The sequence below is a fragment of the Taudactylus pleione genome, unplaced genomic scaffold (genome assembly GCF_031769625.1).
Source record: "Taudactylus pleione unplaced genomic scaffold, aTauple2 ptg000114l, whole genome shotgun sequence".
Lineage (NCBI taxonomy): Eukaryota > Metazoa > Chordata > Amphibia > Anura > Myobatrachidae > Taudactylus > Taudactylus pleione.
In genome coordinates this window covers 18989781-19008228 of record NW_028284516.1, presented here as the reverse complement: position 1 = coordinate 19008228, position 18448 = coordinate 18989781, and positions in this window count along the sequence as shown.

Below are 18448 nucleotides of genomic sequence, written 5' to 3'. Positions count from 1 at the left end.
GTACAGGTAATAATCTCATATCCATACACAGGTATGCATATTGTGCCCATAGCCATTCCCTGCACTTTGATGTAGAAATTAAACCCAAAAATAAAGTTTATTTATAGAATGCTTAGTAAGCACATCCTAATAAATCTACAACAATTGGTTTAAATAAATGTTGTCATTAGTTTTCAAATATTAAGAAAATGTCTCAATCCCAGCATGGTGGTGGATGTAGGCATACAACACTACATTCAAATTGATTAACAATATATCTTCATCACCATATTGATAAATGTGATAAATTAAGGTGTAACTTCCAGCAAAGTGCAATGTTTAGGACAGCAAAATTAGAAAAAGAGTATAAAAATGTATGTGGACTTCACTATTTACAGTAGCCATTCCACACAGAAGTTTTTTTTTACATTAAATAGTAATAGTTAAGTACCTTTCATATCTGATAAATATTTGTAGGAGGGCAGCTAAAGAAAATTAATCTAATTTTTAAAATCTCTATTGAGGGGAGACTAATGTAGCTGCCAATCTCACACACATACCCACAGCTCTCAGCAGCATGTCAAGCGATGCAGGAGCAGAATTTTGCAGTGCAGATAGAGCTCAGAGGGGCATTCCAAGGCCTCTCTGCAGACTAGATTGTGTCCCTTGTAAGCACATGACATTACTATGTATTGATAGCAGTTCAAATAAATCGGTATTTATAAAGTGTGTTCTTATAGCCTACCATAACGATTTATGTTAAAGAAAAAATATCTAATTATTTGATGGGATTGCTTATTTAAACTATATTCTGAATTGTACAATACCACAGACATATTTAATTTACATACAAGAATGCTTCATTTATTTGAAAAATAATAAACCCTATTACTGATGCCTCTGAGTTAAACAGGTCTCTGACATAATCTTTGGATGCTTAGCAACTGATTAAATTGGTCAGCATGGCTTAAATACCTGGTTCCTGCAATTTTGTTGTGTATTTTGATCACTACATGAATTCTTCTTTACCTGTAATGCAAACTATGGAAGTTAATATGTATTACTGGTATATTGAGTCCATCATTTGACAAATCAAGGAGTCTCTCTCTCTCCTTCCCCTACACTTACCCCACCTGTGCCATATTTTGGCTGATCACCAGCTCTTGCCCCTTACTTCCTCTGTCCTTTCCTGTGGCCCCTTCACTCCATCCCCAGCAGTGGGGGGGTTTAGGGTGAAGGGGGGGGGTTTAGGGTGAAGCACATGGCACAGGCAGGACAGACCATCCACTATTATTATATAGATGATGTGTCTACTAAACACTAATTGGAATCCTCCTCTGTATGTATTTAACATATCACTTACGTGCTGAGCCCACCATTATCATGCTGAGTAATTGATAGACCATGGTTGGGTATATTCCTCCTTTGGAGTACTTTTCTTTATTTCTTTAATTTTTTTTCAGCTTTTATTTTTAAATATACCTATTAAAGTATAATAATGTTGAATAAATGTATTATTATTTTCCTTTATAAAATTCTAGATATTTTAAAATAGCCTTGTTTTCTTGTAATACAGAGGTTGATGTATTGATTAAAAGTCTGCACATTGCCATATGGCTAGCCTGCCTTCAAATATTACTGTTGCTAATTACACCTCAGTTGGTTCAAAAGTATTAATATTGTTATTAAGCCTTTTTAGTACTGTATTTTTTTGTTTACATACAGCATATGTATATGTTAATTTATCTACATTTTTACATGTACCAGAAACATATATTATTGAAATGTACCGTTTTTTACCATTCAAAACATTATTTAATAAATCACTTATATCATGCACCCTCTGTGGCTACATAATTACAGCAGCATATAGTGTCTGCTACTTATGCATGACCATGTTCTGAAAGTAACCTGGGTATTAAGAAGTATGATTGATAGATAAGCTAATTATAGAATCTAATCTTAATTACCTTGTACACTATAAGCCAATATGTATTCAACGAAGAATAATTCAGGAAAGAGTACGCAAGCAAACTGCTACTCATGGCAGAGTGCCAAAGTCACGCCAGGCATCTCACACCACATGGTGCAAAAGGATAAGTGTATGAGGACACACCTGTAAGTACCTTTCTTAAATTAAAAAATATTCTGTCAATAATCTATTGCAATAAGGAACATTGGAGCATGTATTTATATTTATTGCCAAGATTTTTTTGTCTTCAAGGAAATCTATTCTATTTAATTAGAATGGGGAAAAGGTCAAGGGAAAAACCAAGAGAGTTAATTTAATGTTATCATTAGTCCTCTACTAAATTCTGAAATGTTTTATCGCATTTCACTAAATTAGAAAAATTCATCGGTACCTTAGGAAGGTAAGTGGGGGACCCTAGATTTTCTTTAAACACAGATACAAACAAAAATGTGATGAATGTAGACAGCTGTTTAAGTTACCAATGTTACAGACCAAGAATAAATCCTCTTACTTCGTCCCTGACCTATTATATTTCTACATGTCAGCAATAATACTCAATTGCACCCCTGCAAATATCTTTTTGGTATCATCCAGTTGTAATGAATGAAAGAGCAGTGATATTTAGATGGATGAGATGTGTGCTAGGAAGAGAAAACTACCAAACAAGGACCTAGAGCGATCCCCTGTCTTCACATGCTTGATTTCATTCCTTAATTAGAGTCATTAATCAAAAGGTATGAGATATGAGACTTTAGAAGGGCTTGGTGACACGACACCTTGCCACCTGTCAAAATTACAGCTTTCTGTTCATGCACCATCCCTCAAATAGTTATTTTCTGCAAGCCTGGCTGCATCCCACAATTTATTATTTACTGTATAGTTCTATCTCTGTTCAATGTCAAAAATAAAGAAAACCTCTGATAAGAAATGGTTTACAGGGGACGGTTAAAAAATAATAAAAGATTGTTGAATTCATAAGTGAAAGAACCCGAGGAGCAGGGGCTATTTCCATAATATGCATTCATATATCTTCATGCATCTATTTTTGCATTTTTCTGTTTCTGTTTTTTATTTTCCAGTAGCTGGTTGTATTCTACCAGCTGAGCATTCTTACTGTGTGAAGGAAAGATAGATTCTTGAATACAAAATAAAGTACACATATGAATAGGAAAGTAACTTTGAAACATCCCTGGCTCTATGTAGTTATTGCTGTGTAGCAATTGGATGTGGGTCGAATCCATTACATGTGGAGTAGTGGAGCTCAAGATTTGGGGGTCTATGTACTAAGCCTTGGAGAGACAAAAAGTGGATGGAGATAAAGTACCAACCAATCAGCTCCAAACTGTCATTTTTGAAACACAGCCTGTAAAGAGCAGGAGCAGATTGGTTGGTACTTTTTCTCCGTCCACTTGATCTCTACAAGGCTTAGGAGATAGACCCCTCAATGCTATTTGAACATAGCAGTAAGGATATACTGAAACCCATGCTGGAGAACATGCATACACTACACCTGATTAGGAAACAAAGCAACCCATTCCTGTGCTCCACAACAGCAGTTTATATGTACGAATTAGGGTGCTAATAAACAATCAGGGGTATATTTACGAAAGGTCGATTTTTATCGATTTAAAATCAATCAAAATCGATTAACATCGATGTTGTGTTTCAGGGGCTAAATCACACATTTACTAACAGACAATTTTTGATTTGTTTTTTTTAAGTAACACATCGATGTTAATTGATTTTGATCGATTTTTAAATCGATCAAAAATCCATTAAATCCACCTTTAGTAAATATACCCCCTAGAGTAAATTACAGTAATTACAGTAACAATTGTCTCACCATACAACTGGAAAAAGAGGTAATGTTGTCCTACCAGGACTGTGGAGAGGAGCTTGAATGCTTTTTGGAGACACTACAAGGACTTTCTCTTTATATAATAAGGAAAAGGAAGGGGAATATCAGTACGGCGCTATCAACAAGCAGCTAGTTCAATGGAGGTGTCAACTCCTAACCATACATAAGAAAAAAAGATAAATATGAACAGCGCAAAAAAACTTAATGGTGTAACATACATAAGTATCGTTATTCGCAAATGCAAAAATAAGATACAGAAGATCTGTGGTATCAAAGCAGAGAGACAATAAATTAAAATCTATAGAACATCAATATATTAAACTTAATCATTAACATCTATATGGCTTGATTGAAAATATCAATTTATTATAATATAAATCTGTTAAAAAAATGTATATTTCATAAATATTTAATTCCACAATATGGGCAACAAAAGTAAGAAACAATTAAATATTACATAATAATAAAACATAAAAATAAATACTAAATAATAAATAAATAAAATAATAATGACTGAAATCGGAAAATATACTAAAAAGATAATCCAGGAAGAGTCCAAAAGAAAATGTCCATATAGATTGATGGATGGAAATTGTATTAATAAAAAGTTAATATGAGAAATAAATCTCAAAAAGCAGTCTCGTTTGAGGTGATATTAAGTAAGCACTATAGCAACAATATAGCAACAGTCACCGGTCTACACGTGTGGATCCGGAGTATTATCCAGCTCTTATAATTACCAGACTTCGTTAGATGTCCACATCCTGAGAGTAATGCAGATATTCTTGCACTAGCATGTTGACGTTAGAAGAAGAAAAACTGGAGAATAGTAAATGGTGCTGGTCCGGAAGCAGGTCCACATAGAAATCCAAGTGCTGTATGTGAAGTAGGGTTACAAACGCGTTTTGTTGTGGTAGGTCCCATAGTTTCCTCAGTAGCAATATCCACACTGCTTCAATATAGGGCTTTATATACCCTTATACAAACATTAACGGTAATCAGCTGTGACTAACATCAGTAACTAATCAATCAAGCCGTACAGAAAATCTGAGTTCATTAACTCTGATGTATTTAAATGCACACGAACACACATTAGTATCTTTTAAGTGACTTAAAACTTATGAAATTAATCGAGTTTGGATGTTAAGAATTACCTAGTCTCATTCAGAAACGGAGAGTGGCATCCGGTCACGTGATGTCAATAAGACCACGTGATCCAGTATAACTCATAATGCTTTTATCTAGCTTCCGTTTCGGAGTATGATGTTAAGTCATGTGGTGTAAACATAAACCACGTGACTTGACTCCGTACCGCTCAGTGTTCCTAGATAACACATGGAGGCTATTGCCATACACGAGCATAGCACCAAATCAAGTGATGTAAATACACACCACGTGATCGGAGTACATATTACTCAATGAACTAAGTAAATCAGTGTCTATAAAGAACACCTGAATCGTTCTATTTTACAAGATATACAAATCAATATTCCTCCATATGTCTAATATTCACTGAGTAATCCAAGTATTCAATAAAGGAGATCAATTAAAAACAAATCGCTCTCATCAAATATTATAATTTTTTAGCGCTGTTCACTTTCTCTTTATATGCCCTAATAAGAACTGGGATCCGTTAGGAGCATTTCCGCCTACATGGAGATTTTATATGGAGATTATGTATTTATTGATGTGAGTGCATTATTAAAGAAGTTTTTTTGTTTGTGAATATGGGTAATGAACTATATTTTCCTTTATATATTCCTTTAATACGCTTGATGAGACTAGCGGAGAGGGAACCTAGATGCTAAACAGCTGCTGCATATTGTTATATGTGATTCACCAGTAAGAAAGTATATTGTAAGCAGATTACCTTTAGGGGAACATCTTAGATATTATAGGATGTTCCCATTTATATAGCCTCGTTTGTAGTGTGCTATCATCTTCTTTTATCAAGTCTGGTGAATGGATTAACCATAACACCATGGTTGGGATAGGAGTGTGAAGTGTTGCACAGGGTGTTGAAAGTGTAATTACGCACTACATCATGAAAGTTTCTTCTGTACTTTTTTTTCTTCATCTGATGGTGAAGTACAAAGTAGATTCTGGAAAAGAGCTGCTGTGGAATTGGACTATTATTGGTTAATTTCTGTCCTTTATGCATTACTGTTTTTTTTCTTGAGGTATGGACCAGTATATTTATTCATAAGCGCCATTGTGTTTATTGTTACTACAACATCTGATTAGAAAGATTCTAAATTCTCAATACACCTCAAGACACATAGTTTAATATTTTATTTTGCTTGAATCCTCCAACATTTTCTCCATTTCTCCAGTCTTAAAAATGAGAAGAACTAGAAGTAATTCTTAGTTAACTATGGGACCCGGATGTATTTGCTACTATCCATTGAAACGTTCTACTGTACAAAAGTTGATAACCCATTTAAGAATCTACACAAGGCAAGTGCTAACATGCAGTACATCTGAGTAACAAGTGTATGATATCTGCATCTATAGATATCATTGTCAAACATGGACTAGATCTATCCAAGCAAATACCTATTGCTTCCTATAGATTCCTGTAGGTTACTTTAAACCAGGGATGGGGAACCTGAGGCCCGGGGGCTGTATAAGGCCCCCGGATAATTTGGCCTGGCCCGCTGAGCTTTTTTCTGCTAGTCTCATATGGCTAGCAAGGTGCCTAGAATGGCACACTGCAGCCAGAATCTATGCAGCAGTGCCACCTGGAACGTCCTTAGGACGCTTCAGACGGTCACAGCGCTGCCCTTACAGCTCCTCGAAGCATCCTTAGGATGCTTGGGGCATTGCTCTAATCACCAGCGATTGTGGCGCCGCCCTGTGTGTTGCCACATGGAAGAGGTGTGGTCTGCACCAGGCCCGCAAATAATGTTATATGTATCAAAATGGCTCTCGGCAGAAAAAAGGTTCCCCAGCCATGCTTTAATCCCTGAGAGTCAATATCTGTTAGTTTTGTGCAGAGTCTGCAATAGCTGCCACAAGTATACTATACCATCACCACTATAGTGAGGGGCATAATGCTAACATCAACCAGTGATTTTACCACCCAGATGCCTGGCGCACTACAATGCATGGCAATACCCATAAGTTCAAGGCTGCGTCTACACTGCTGTTATACCTGTTTAATGCCTGTGTCTTATGTGACTTGTTGTTCTACCTGGTTCTATAAACCTAAGAACTGGTTAATCTGTACCATGTGTGGACTGACTGCTACCAGCACCAAACAGCTGTGCAAACACATTTAACAGCACATTTACACTGGCCAAGTGTATTTCATTTCTGGTTGGAAATCTGTCTGAATATTAAATATATCTAGCATTATTCCGTTGCACTAGGCTACTCTGCTAACAGGTTATGGTCCTCCTACATCGACTATGCTAACATGGTCCAATTCAAATGTTAAGATCGTGATGCCCAGACATAATGTATTAGTCCTGTCCAGGTCTACCACATTACTGACAAATACTGTAAATATTTACTAATGTTTATCACAAATGTAAAAAGTTTAAGGGGTAAATTTACTAAACGCTTTTTCATCAAACAACAGATTTTAATGTTGTGGTGAGCGTTTTTAAACTGTACAATATACTGAAGGCAAAATCCTGCATTAAACATCATGAAACCAAACATAAAACATGTTTTATGTGATTTGGAGAGCTTGCTTGGATACTAACTGATATTTATCAGTCAGTGGTTTGCCAAATCACAAAGCAAACCATTGCTTCATTATACCTACTTACAAATTACTAATTTCACACAGACCCAATGTCCTTCAAGGACGCTTCGCCTGCCTACCCCATGTGAGCGTCAGTGTCTGTACTTGGTGGGACATAAGGGTGCTATATCAGTGTTATACCACTCTATTATAGCCCCGGAATCAGTGGCGGGCTGGGCCGGGGGGCAGGGTGCCATGTGCCCCCCGGGCCGCAGCATCATGCGGGCCGCGGGCCGCGGGCAGTCTGTGTCACTGTGACACAGACTGCACCGCGTGTGTAGCGCTGACCGGACGGAGTTCGGTCAGCGTAACACAGCACAAACACACAGCCGCCGGAGCCCGCAGCTGTGTATTTGCTTTAGCAGCTGATGAGAGTCAGACAGACTCTCATCAGCTGCTGCTCCCACTGCCAGAGCCGGACATCTTCCGGCTCCCACAGTGGGTAATGGGAGTGACGCGTCACTCCCATGACACATCACTCCCATAATGCAAAGCGGCGGACGGAGTAGCTTATCTCGGCGGCGGGACCAGGAGCAGGAGCGGGTGTCAGGTAAGTGTTTTTTTTTTTTATATTATTTGTGTCTACTGCGGGGGGTCTGGCACTATAAGGAGGAGACCACTACTGGGGGTGCTACAAGTGGGGGGGACTACTACTACTGGGGGCACTACAAGGGGGGGACTACTATTACTGGGGGCGCTACAAGTGGGGGGACTACTACTACTGGGGGCACTACAAAGGGGGAAATACTACTACTGGGGGCGCTACAAGGGGAGGACTACTACTACTGGGGGCACTACAAGGGGGGGACTACTACTACTGGGGACGCTACAAGTGGGGGGACTACTACTACTGGCGGCACTACAAAGGGGGAACTACTACTACTGGGGGCGCTACAAGGGGGGGATACTACTACTGGGGGCACTACAAGGGGGGGACTACTACTGGGGGCACTACAAGGGGGGTACTACTACTGGGGAGGACTACTACTAGGGGCACTACAAGGGGACTACTACTAGGGGCATTGCACAGGGGGGAGGGGACTACTACTAGGGGCACTACATAAGGGGAAGGAGACTACCACTGGGGGCACTGCATCGAGGGACCACTGCTGGGGGCTCTATATAAAGGGCAATAGTGGAGGTACTGCATAGGGGGAAGACTACAACTGGGGCCACTATTTAAGGGGCACTGCATAAGGGTTACCACTACTGGGGGCACTATATAAGGGGCTTACTACTGGGGGCACAAGGGGCACTGCATAGGGGGGATCACTACTGGGGGCACTACTCGAGGCCTGAATAAGGGTGTCCTCTCCTGAGGGGGGGGGGGGCGCCGTAGCACGCACGTTCTTTTGGGCACCCTGGCTACATGCTACTCCTCTGCCAGAGCCGCCTGCATGCATTTTCCCCCCAGGCTAAAAGTTGCCAGCCAGCCCCTGCCCAGAATACTCCCCAAAGGAAATCTTTGAACAAGCATGGGAAAATGATCTCAACTGAGCAATGAGCAATGTCTTACATATGTCAACGGATTGCTAAAGCGTACCTCAGTGTCAGCATCAAGGAAACATCTGACGAAGTATATACTCGATGGTACATGACCCCTGATAAGATACAACATTTGTACCCAAATTCTTCGAACCAGTGTTGGCAAAACTCCGGTATGGTGGGCACTTTCTGTCACATCTGGTGGGAATGCCCTGTGATCCAGCAGTTTTTTTCAATGGCAGTTAACTTGATATCTGCAGTTACTGTTCCTAAGGATCCGCTAGTGCTTCTCCTGCACGGACCCTTGCGTTCAACGTCCCTAACAACAAATCGATTACACATACTGTATATGTAACACTTCTAAACTCCTAATAGCCAAACCATGGACATCCCCTCACCCTTCCACTTAGTCTGCCCTTGTTAACCAGTTATGGTATATTTCCCCTATGGAGTATATTACTTCCCTTTTAAACAATACCGTCTACATATCATCAGATATTGTGCCCTTGGTTTACTTTCCATAAATCAACTATGCTGGGAGTCCATCCTTGATACCTTTCTTACTATTGTTCTTTCCTGATTCGAATACCCTTACTCTGTGGTATATTTATGTATATTTATGGATGCATTACTGTTACTTTCACTTTTGTTACAAAGATTTTTGCTGTTTGTAGTATTGTTAGATACTGTTAAAATCACTGTACTTTGTTACTAAGTCCTCATTGTGGATTTGATTGATTCTTATGAATCGTCCTTCTTTGTGACTTTTATTTATTTATTTTTTTGTTATTCTCTTTGATGTTATGCAGTGTCCTTAAAAGAAAAAGTTTACAAAAGAAAAAGATTGGTTATGACAGATAAGACAGCTCTAATCAGGATGTAGTCGGCATCTCGGCGGTCCGGATGTCGATGGTCAGAATCCCGGCGCAACAATCCCGACAACAGACTCCAGAATCCGGACTGCTGACTTCCCGACGGTAAGCATTAGGCTTGCAGTTAGGGTTAGAGTAGGGCTTAGGGTTGGGCACTAGGGGGAAGGTTAGGGTTAGGCTGTGGGAAAGGTGGGTTAGGGTGAGTTAGGGTACTTACCTGCAGGTGACGAGATTCTGACTGTCAGGATGCCGCTGTCGGTATTCTAACCGCCGGCATTCTGACCGCCGGGATCCCGGACTCAACCCCTCTAACCACATGCTGTTTGAACTGTCTTGCCTGTTAGAAAGAAGTAAAGATAAATATTAAGATAAAACGAAGAGCATGTCATCTCCCTTAAAAAAAATAGATAGCCAAGCCTGCACAGAATTGTGCATGGTCCTCTAGCAGGGTCCCCAAAAATAATCAGGCACTTCTTCATAACCTTCGCCATTTGAAACCATGATAAAAATGTATAAAAGTACAGTAACAACCTGCTGTGGAACTACATGTACCAGCACACACTGACAGGCTATGATGTTATTGCTTACTGGTGCTTGTAGAATTATAGGCAACAGCATGCACAACTACATACTTCTATTTGTATTACCACAATACAGTAGTAAGCAATATAAATGTTCTCAATAAAAATTAATATATCCACAATTACATCATATACAGTATATCTCCCAATAAAAAAAAACTGTCTCCCAATAAAGCTTTAGTAAATCTTCCCTTAAATTACACAGGTCTGCAAAATGTAAGGTATTGAAAGCTTTTTTAATAATATTTTTATATTCTTAATTATACTCCTGTGTACATCAAGAAATAGTATATTAAAAAAATTACCACATCACATATACCTATAAGGGGGTTACATAAATTTTTAAGAAAAAACAAGAAGTTTAATTGTTTTTGACATATTTATTGTGAAATACGAAGAAGTGTAGATGATATCACTGTGTTTTTATCTTAATTACACAATAAAATCAAACAATAAGAGAAACAAAACCATAATTATTGAAAAAAAGCGTTAATATCTTGTTTTTTTGTCTTCAAACTTTGTTTTGTCGCTTTTCGCTTATAAGCTTTTTCTGTGTCATCTATGTGTATCATCCAGCAGTAGTCAACCATCATGCTGACATCCCAACGACCCTGGTATCTTCTTTCTACATATTTAATGTCTTGGTGGAACTGTTCACCCTGTTCTTCACTGTAGTCTTCGAGTTTATTCGGGAAATTCTCAATATGGGAATTCAAAAAATGTACCATTAAACTCATATTGCAGCCAAGGTCTCTGTAACTATTAAGCATTTCCCTGACAATTTCTTTGTAGTTTGGATCCTTGACATTGCCTAAAAATGTAGAAATCACTTGTACTGTATGAGTGGTGTGTACTGTATATGTACTGTGTGTGTGTACTGTGTACTGTGTATGCGGTGGTAGGCAGGGGTTAAAATGAGCCGGCACAGGGCAAAACTGTGTTGCATCTGTTGTATTTGGTTCCACCTTCGCCAGCTCACCTTGTAGTTGTAGTTGTCGTGTGTGTGCAATGTTCCTTCAGACAGTATGGGGTTTCTAACAACAAATTTAATCTCTAGGACCATGTGGACTTTAATCTGGCACTGGGCGGGGGGAAGTTTTATGACAAGAACTGAATTGCAATGTTCTATACTACCAACTGAATTCATTTAAGACAATGGGCCTGATTCAGACCAGGTCGCTAGATGCGCTCGCTCGCTCCCAGCGTATGCTAATCTGGCTAAGTGACGGCATGGAAGGCATTCGCTCGGCAAGGCATAAGCAGGCCAATATGTCTTGGCGTGCGAACACTTTGTGTATGTAGACGCCCATCAGCGTGTCTTAGGACGCCCACTAGCGCACGTCATCTCCAGGAAGTGTCTGCACCCATCGGTACATCGAGGACCATCAGAAGCTAACGCAGCACTTGTGGTTGTCTCTGCGAGCACTTCAGTGTAAAATACAGTCAAGTGACATGTACAATGACGCCTCCATGCTAATTATGCACACCCATAATACTCCGTTTTGATGCTCAGACTTGCCTGCATTTGCACATTCACTCCCCAGTTCACTAGCACCTTCCCTTGTCACCATCCACAAACGGCGCAATCTGTCACTCAAAGTAGCGTCCAGTCTGTGTACTACGAGTGCACAATTCCTGGCCGCAGTGAATGGTTCGCACATGCGTATTTTGGCCCACATGCATGCACAGATTTGCGATAATCGCCCATAGAGAGCGTCCGCAGCTTAGCGACTGGGTCTGAATCAGGCCCAATGTTTTATAATAAATGTAGGGAGAATACATTTATTACTTTAAAGAATATGAAAAAAATGACATTCATAAATACATGTTTTGCAGAAAAATGTGATGTGATATGCAAAATCGGGAGTCGTTTCGTGTTCAGAAGCCAAAAATCTATAAGTATCACATAAATTCGTTAAAAAATCTTTTTCATCGCAGACCTGTGTATTTAAATACAAGCATTTCATAGATTTAAACCCAAAATCTATCAATCACATATATAGACAAAATAAATAAAAAATTAATTAGATAAAAAATTTTTATACTATCATGTATTAATTATGTACAATTGATTAAGAAATAAATTCAATACAGGTTGAGTCTCCCATATCCAAAATGCTTGGGACCAAGGGTATTTTGGATATTGGAATATTCTGTATTTTGGAATATTTGCATACCATATTGAAATGTTTTAGGAATAGGACCCAAGTCTAAACACAGAATGCATTTATGTGTTATATACACCTTATACAGGTGTGTAGTGCAGAAACCTTCCCGGATACCCTATGGACCCTGAAGTAGAAAAATGTAATACAGTGGTGCTTGAAAGTTTGTGAACCTTTCCGAATTTTCTGTATTTCTGCTGAAATTTGGCCTAAAACTACCTCAGATTTTCACACAAGTCCTAAAAGTAGATAAAGAGAACCAAATCAAACAAATGAGACGAAAAAAGTAGACATGCTAATTTTTTTTTTGAGGAAAATGATCCAATATCATATTATAGGCCATGTGTATAAGGTGTATATGAAACATAAATTAATTTCATGTATGTACACAAACTTTGTTTCAGCCGCAAAATTATTGAAAATATTGTATAAAATTACCTTCAGGCTGTACTGAATATATATAATGGGAGGTGCTACCTGATGAGACTAATTGTAGGCACAAAAACAGACAAATCTCAGGTGCACAACTCCAAATTATTAATAATATATAAATGCAATACAATTTTGCAATCAATAGAGGTTTTTAGCATAATCTTGACCAAGGTTATGGGCCTACCCACCATATCCAGGTAACCTCTGTAGGGTAGGTCACTAACATATTACGATTCAAATCCAGAGTGCAGGACACCCCAAACTAGCCCAGCTAAGCTGCCCCAGGGCACCGCCATAGTAAGAAAAGTGCAGTGTGAATGATAGTTAGGAGCAGCTACTGCTGCATATAAAGAATTAAAAAAAGTGAGGTACATATATAATAAACAAACAGTGAAGGGTTAAAATGTGTCATAAAAGAAAAATGTGTTATAATGCGGTGCCCTGAAACAGATCAACAAAGGCAATCCAGTGGGCCCCATGCCCCAAAAATGAACCAAAGTTGCACTACAGTATATAAAACTTGTAGGACTTACCTAGAATTGTGCCTAATACTAGTGTACATATTCATTACAAGACTCCATACAGCCTGAAGGTAATTTTATACAATATTTTCAATAATTTTGCGGCTGAAACAAAGTTTGTGTACATACATGAAATTCATTTATGTTTCATATTCATATACACCTTATACACATGGCCTATAATATGATATTGGATCATTTTCCTCAAAAAAAAATTAGCATGTCTACTTTTTTCATCTCATTTGTTTGATTTGGTTCTCTTTATCTACTTTTAGGACTTGTGTGAAAATCTGAGGTAGTTTTAGGCCAAATTTCAGCAGAAATACAGAAAATTCAGAAAGGTTCACAAACTTTCAAGCACCACTGTATTACATTTTTCTACTTCAGGGTCCATAGGGTATCCACAGGATACAGTGATGACGTCAGGCACGGACACCACAGAGTTAAATTTTCAGCCTCCCAGGATGCACCAGGGTCCCTCTCCTATACCCCGCCCCTGAGCCTAGGCAACTCAGTTTCGTGGGTGTCCGGCCAGGAGTCGAGTTACATTCACAGAGTGGGGCTGTAATGGACCCTGAAGTTTTCTTCAAGAGCAGTTGTGGCTGCACAAGATGAGCTGTACAGCATGGACAGTCAGTACTGATGTCGATTCAAGACAAGCCCCTGAAATTTTTGAGGGTGTCACACTCTATGCTCCAGGCAGGAGTTATAGTGCCTATTCCATTGTCCCAAAGGGGAACGGGGTATTGCTCCATCCTCTTTCTGGTACAGAAACCCAATGGGTCTTACCAGCCCATCCTCGACCTCAAATCCTTCAATAAATTCTTGAGGGTTTCTCAGTTCAGGAGGGGCACCCTGCATTCCATCATTCAATGGAGCCTGGGGATTTTGTGTTGTCGTTGGATATATTCAGGGTGACTACCTGGATATCCCTATTTTCTTAGCACACCAGTGTATTCCTCAGGTTTGCAGTGGTCGATCAACATTTCCAGTTTCAGGCATTGCCCCTTGGTCTGGCCTCAGGGATTACCAGGGTCATGGCAGTTATGGCAGCCCACCTGCGGATTCAGGGGGTCCGCTTATTACCCTATCCGGATGACCTCCTGTTGTTACCAGGGTCTCCAGAGATACTTCAGTGCCATCTGCAACTGACAATATCTGTGTTGCTAAGTTACGGCTGGCTCATAAACAGGAAAGAGTCCTCTCTGGTTCCTCACAGAGGATGCTCCATATCCCAATATCAGAGGATCTTTGTGATTGAGGAAAAGATCTCTGCATTACAGGCAAAGGTAAGCAGTTGCCTGCAGAGTCGCCGAGTGTCTATTCACTCGGCAATGTGGTTACTGGGTTCCAGGGTGTCAATGTTCGACATGGTGGTGAGTACCCACTTTCACTCAAAACTTCTGGAAAAAATTGATCCTCTCTGGATGGGATGGGTTGCCCCATAGGATAAAGTCTATAGTGCTTTCCCTGGAGGTATGTCTCTCTATGGCCTGGTGGCTGCGGACAGCTCACCTAAACAAGGGGCACCCCCTTTGGGATTGCGGATAGGGTCATTCTGACAACGGATGCCAGTATCCAAGGCTGGGAAGCAGTGATGGATCCACACTTGTTCCAGGGCAAGTGGACACCAGCAGAATCTGCGCTTCCCATAAATATCTGAGAACTTTGAGAAATATTCAAGGTTCTCCAGCAGGCAGGACAGGTTCTCCATGGAAATCCCGTGCAGGTACAGTCTGACAATGCCACCACGATGGCTTACGTAAACCACCTAGGAGGTGGTCAGGCGACACTGACAGTGGTGTCCCGAATTCTGGCTTGGGTGGAAGGCTATATCCCTGCTATCATCGGCAGTGTTCATCTCAGGAATCCTCAGCTGGAAAGCAGGCTTTCTCAGCCATCAAGCCGTGCATTCAGGGAAATGTCCTCTTCACCAGGGGGTGTTCAATCTACTGCTGAACAAGTGGAACCTTTCAGAGATGAGACTCTTCTGGTAGACGTATGTCGGTCCGGTGGACCTTCCAGTTTGTGCACCTCTTCCCTCCGTTCTCCCTTCTTCCTCCAGTAATAGCAAGAAGGAGGCACACTCCTGCTGTTAGCTCCAGCGTGGACCAGACGGCACTATTACTCAGATCTTCGGAGCCTCTCAGTTGACACTCCAAAGCTGTTGCCTCTATGCCCGGACCTGTTGTCTCAGGGTCCTGGCCAATACCCAGACCTGTGTTGTCTGTTTTTGACAGCGTGGCAGTTGAGACTGCCCTCTTAAGGTCTAGGGGATTTTTCAGCTCTATAGTTAACAGGGGCTCTGTCCATGCTAAGAGCTCGGAAGCCTTTATCTGCAGGAATTTACCATCAGGTATGGCATACTTTCTTTCAGTGGTGTCGCCCTAGAGGCTATGCTCCTCAGGTATTCTGGATATCCAGAGTGTTGGCTTTCCTACAGGTGGGCTTAGATCACAGTCTTCACCCACGGTCAGTATGGTTTCATCGTAGGATTGCTACTCTTCCTGATGTTCGCACCTTTGTGCAGGGTGTACTTTGTATTCAGCATCCCTTTGTTCCACCTGTAGCTCCTTGGGATTTGGCTGTGGTCCTTAGGGCTCTCCGAGGACCGCCCTTTGATCCACTGAGCTCAGTAGATTTTGAAATGGCTTACGGCTAGGACTATATTCCTTCTGGCCATTGATTTGGCCAGAATGGTCTCAGAATGGGGGTCTCTGTCATGTAGACCTCCCTTTTCTCAGCTTTCCTAGGGACACGGCAGTGCTTTGCACTTGCCCTGGTTTTTTACCTACGGTGGTATCTAGTTTCCACATCAATGAGGAAATTATAGTACTGGCCTTTACTTCCCCAGACCTGTCTGCTGGTGAGGCCTCCTTTGATGTGGTACGGGCTCTAAGAATTTAGGTTGACTGTACCAGTCCATTTAGGAAATCGTTCTTTCGGTTTTGTCCTTTATGGTTTCCATAAAAAGGTTTGGCCTGCCACTATGGCAACTTTGGCAGGATGGATTCGCATGGCGTTTTCTGAGGCTTAGACTCCTGAGGGCCTTCCTGTTCCATCCTCTATTAAAGCTCTTCCACTAGGTGTGTGGGTCCTTCGTGGGCAGCTCGACGTGGCGCCTCAGTGGTTCAGCTGTGAATGGCAGCCACGTAGTCATCTGTCCATATTTATGGAAGGTATTATGCTTTTGATACCTTCGCCTCTCAGGATGCTTCCTTCGGGTGGTGGAATCTCCTTACAGCACAGGAGCGTCCCCACCCTTAGAGGATACTGCTTTGGGACATCCCCAAGGTATCCTGTGGATACCCTATGGACCCTGAAGTAGAAAATAAGAGATATGGTAAGAACTTACCCTCCCGCCCTGTCGCACCTGTACTGCAGATGGGCTTTCATCTGGTCACCGGTTTTTCCGTCTACTTCTGGTGAGAATGTTATTCTTGTGTGTTCCAGACTTTCTTCTCTCTCTTTGTTCTCCTCCGGCCTATGGCTTGTTACGAAACTGAGTTGCCTAGGCTCGGGGGCGGGGTATAGGAGAGGGACCCTGGTGCATCCTGGGAGGCTGAAAATTTAACTCTGTGGTGTCCGTGCCTGACGTCATCACCTATACCCCAAGGTATCCTGTGGAACCCTATGGACTTCGTAGAAATAGAGATAACAAGGGTAAGTTCTTACCATATCTCTTATTTTTTAGAATTATTTAAAAAATATTGAAAACAAATTACTAGTAATACAAAAATGCTACAATGATTAAATAAACAAGTATAAACAATGTAATATTAATATAAAATGCTACAAGATTTAATAAAATGACAAACTAAAAATGTTGCAAGAAAGTGCTTTAAAATAAATATAACACTTAGTATACATTGGGCTTTTTTAAAGAGCCAGGCAACATGTTCAATGGCTGCACGTGTTCACTATACGTTTGAGTTATGACATTTAGAAAAATGGTACACAGTTGTATACATTTTGTGTGTATTTTTTTCTAATACTGTATATTCTATTTTAAAGTGCCTTTTAGTTTGATCAATACATATCAACTTCACCCACAATAAAACATATATAAATTATGGGTTGTGTTAGAGTTCAACATTATCTTGTTAACCTTTTAATTTAATGAATATTTGAATAATTTTGTATCTTTCGGACAATATTTGCAATCTTTTGCAATTGCTGCATTTTGCATTAGGATTGTCTAAAATTTGAAACCAACATACTAGGAGAAAGAAGTATTTTAATGTTCTGGCTTTCTTCAAAATAGTGTTAAAAACATACTTCTCTGTTGTCTAAAGAGTGTTTTTAAGCTTAATTTTCTTTGACAAAAACAATTATTATGCTGCCCCTATATTTATTGATCAAGTATTTATTATTTGTAATATGGCATTGTACACTTCTCAAAATAAAGTATAGAATCTAAAAAATAAGTGTAGAATCTGACTCAAGTTAAAATTAACAATATGGTGTGTAATGCCCAAAACTTTTGTACAGATAAAAACATATATATCAAACTCAACTATCATATTTTAAAATGGAAACAATGCTTCCATAAGTATTCACCCCTCCAGATAAGTACTTGGTAGAACCACCTTTTGCTGCAATAACAGCTATAGGTCTGTTGGGGTCAATTTCCACCAGGTTTGCTCAGTGTTTGGGAGTGGTTTTCACCCCCACAGACAGACAGGACATTGCAGACTTGCTCCTGGTTCTTTAGGTTTATTAGATGGTGTTTGTTTTTCAAATAGCATCACAGGTTGGATTGAGATCTGGCCTTCTTGTTGTTCAACTACTCCAGTGCTGTTTTGTATTGTGCTTAGCATCATTTTGCTGCT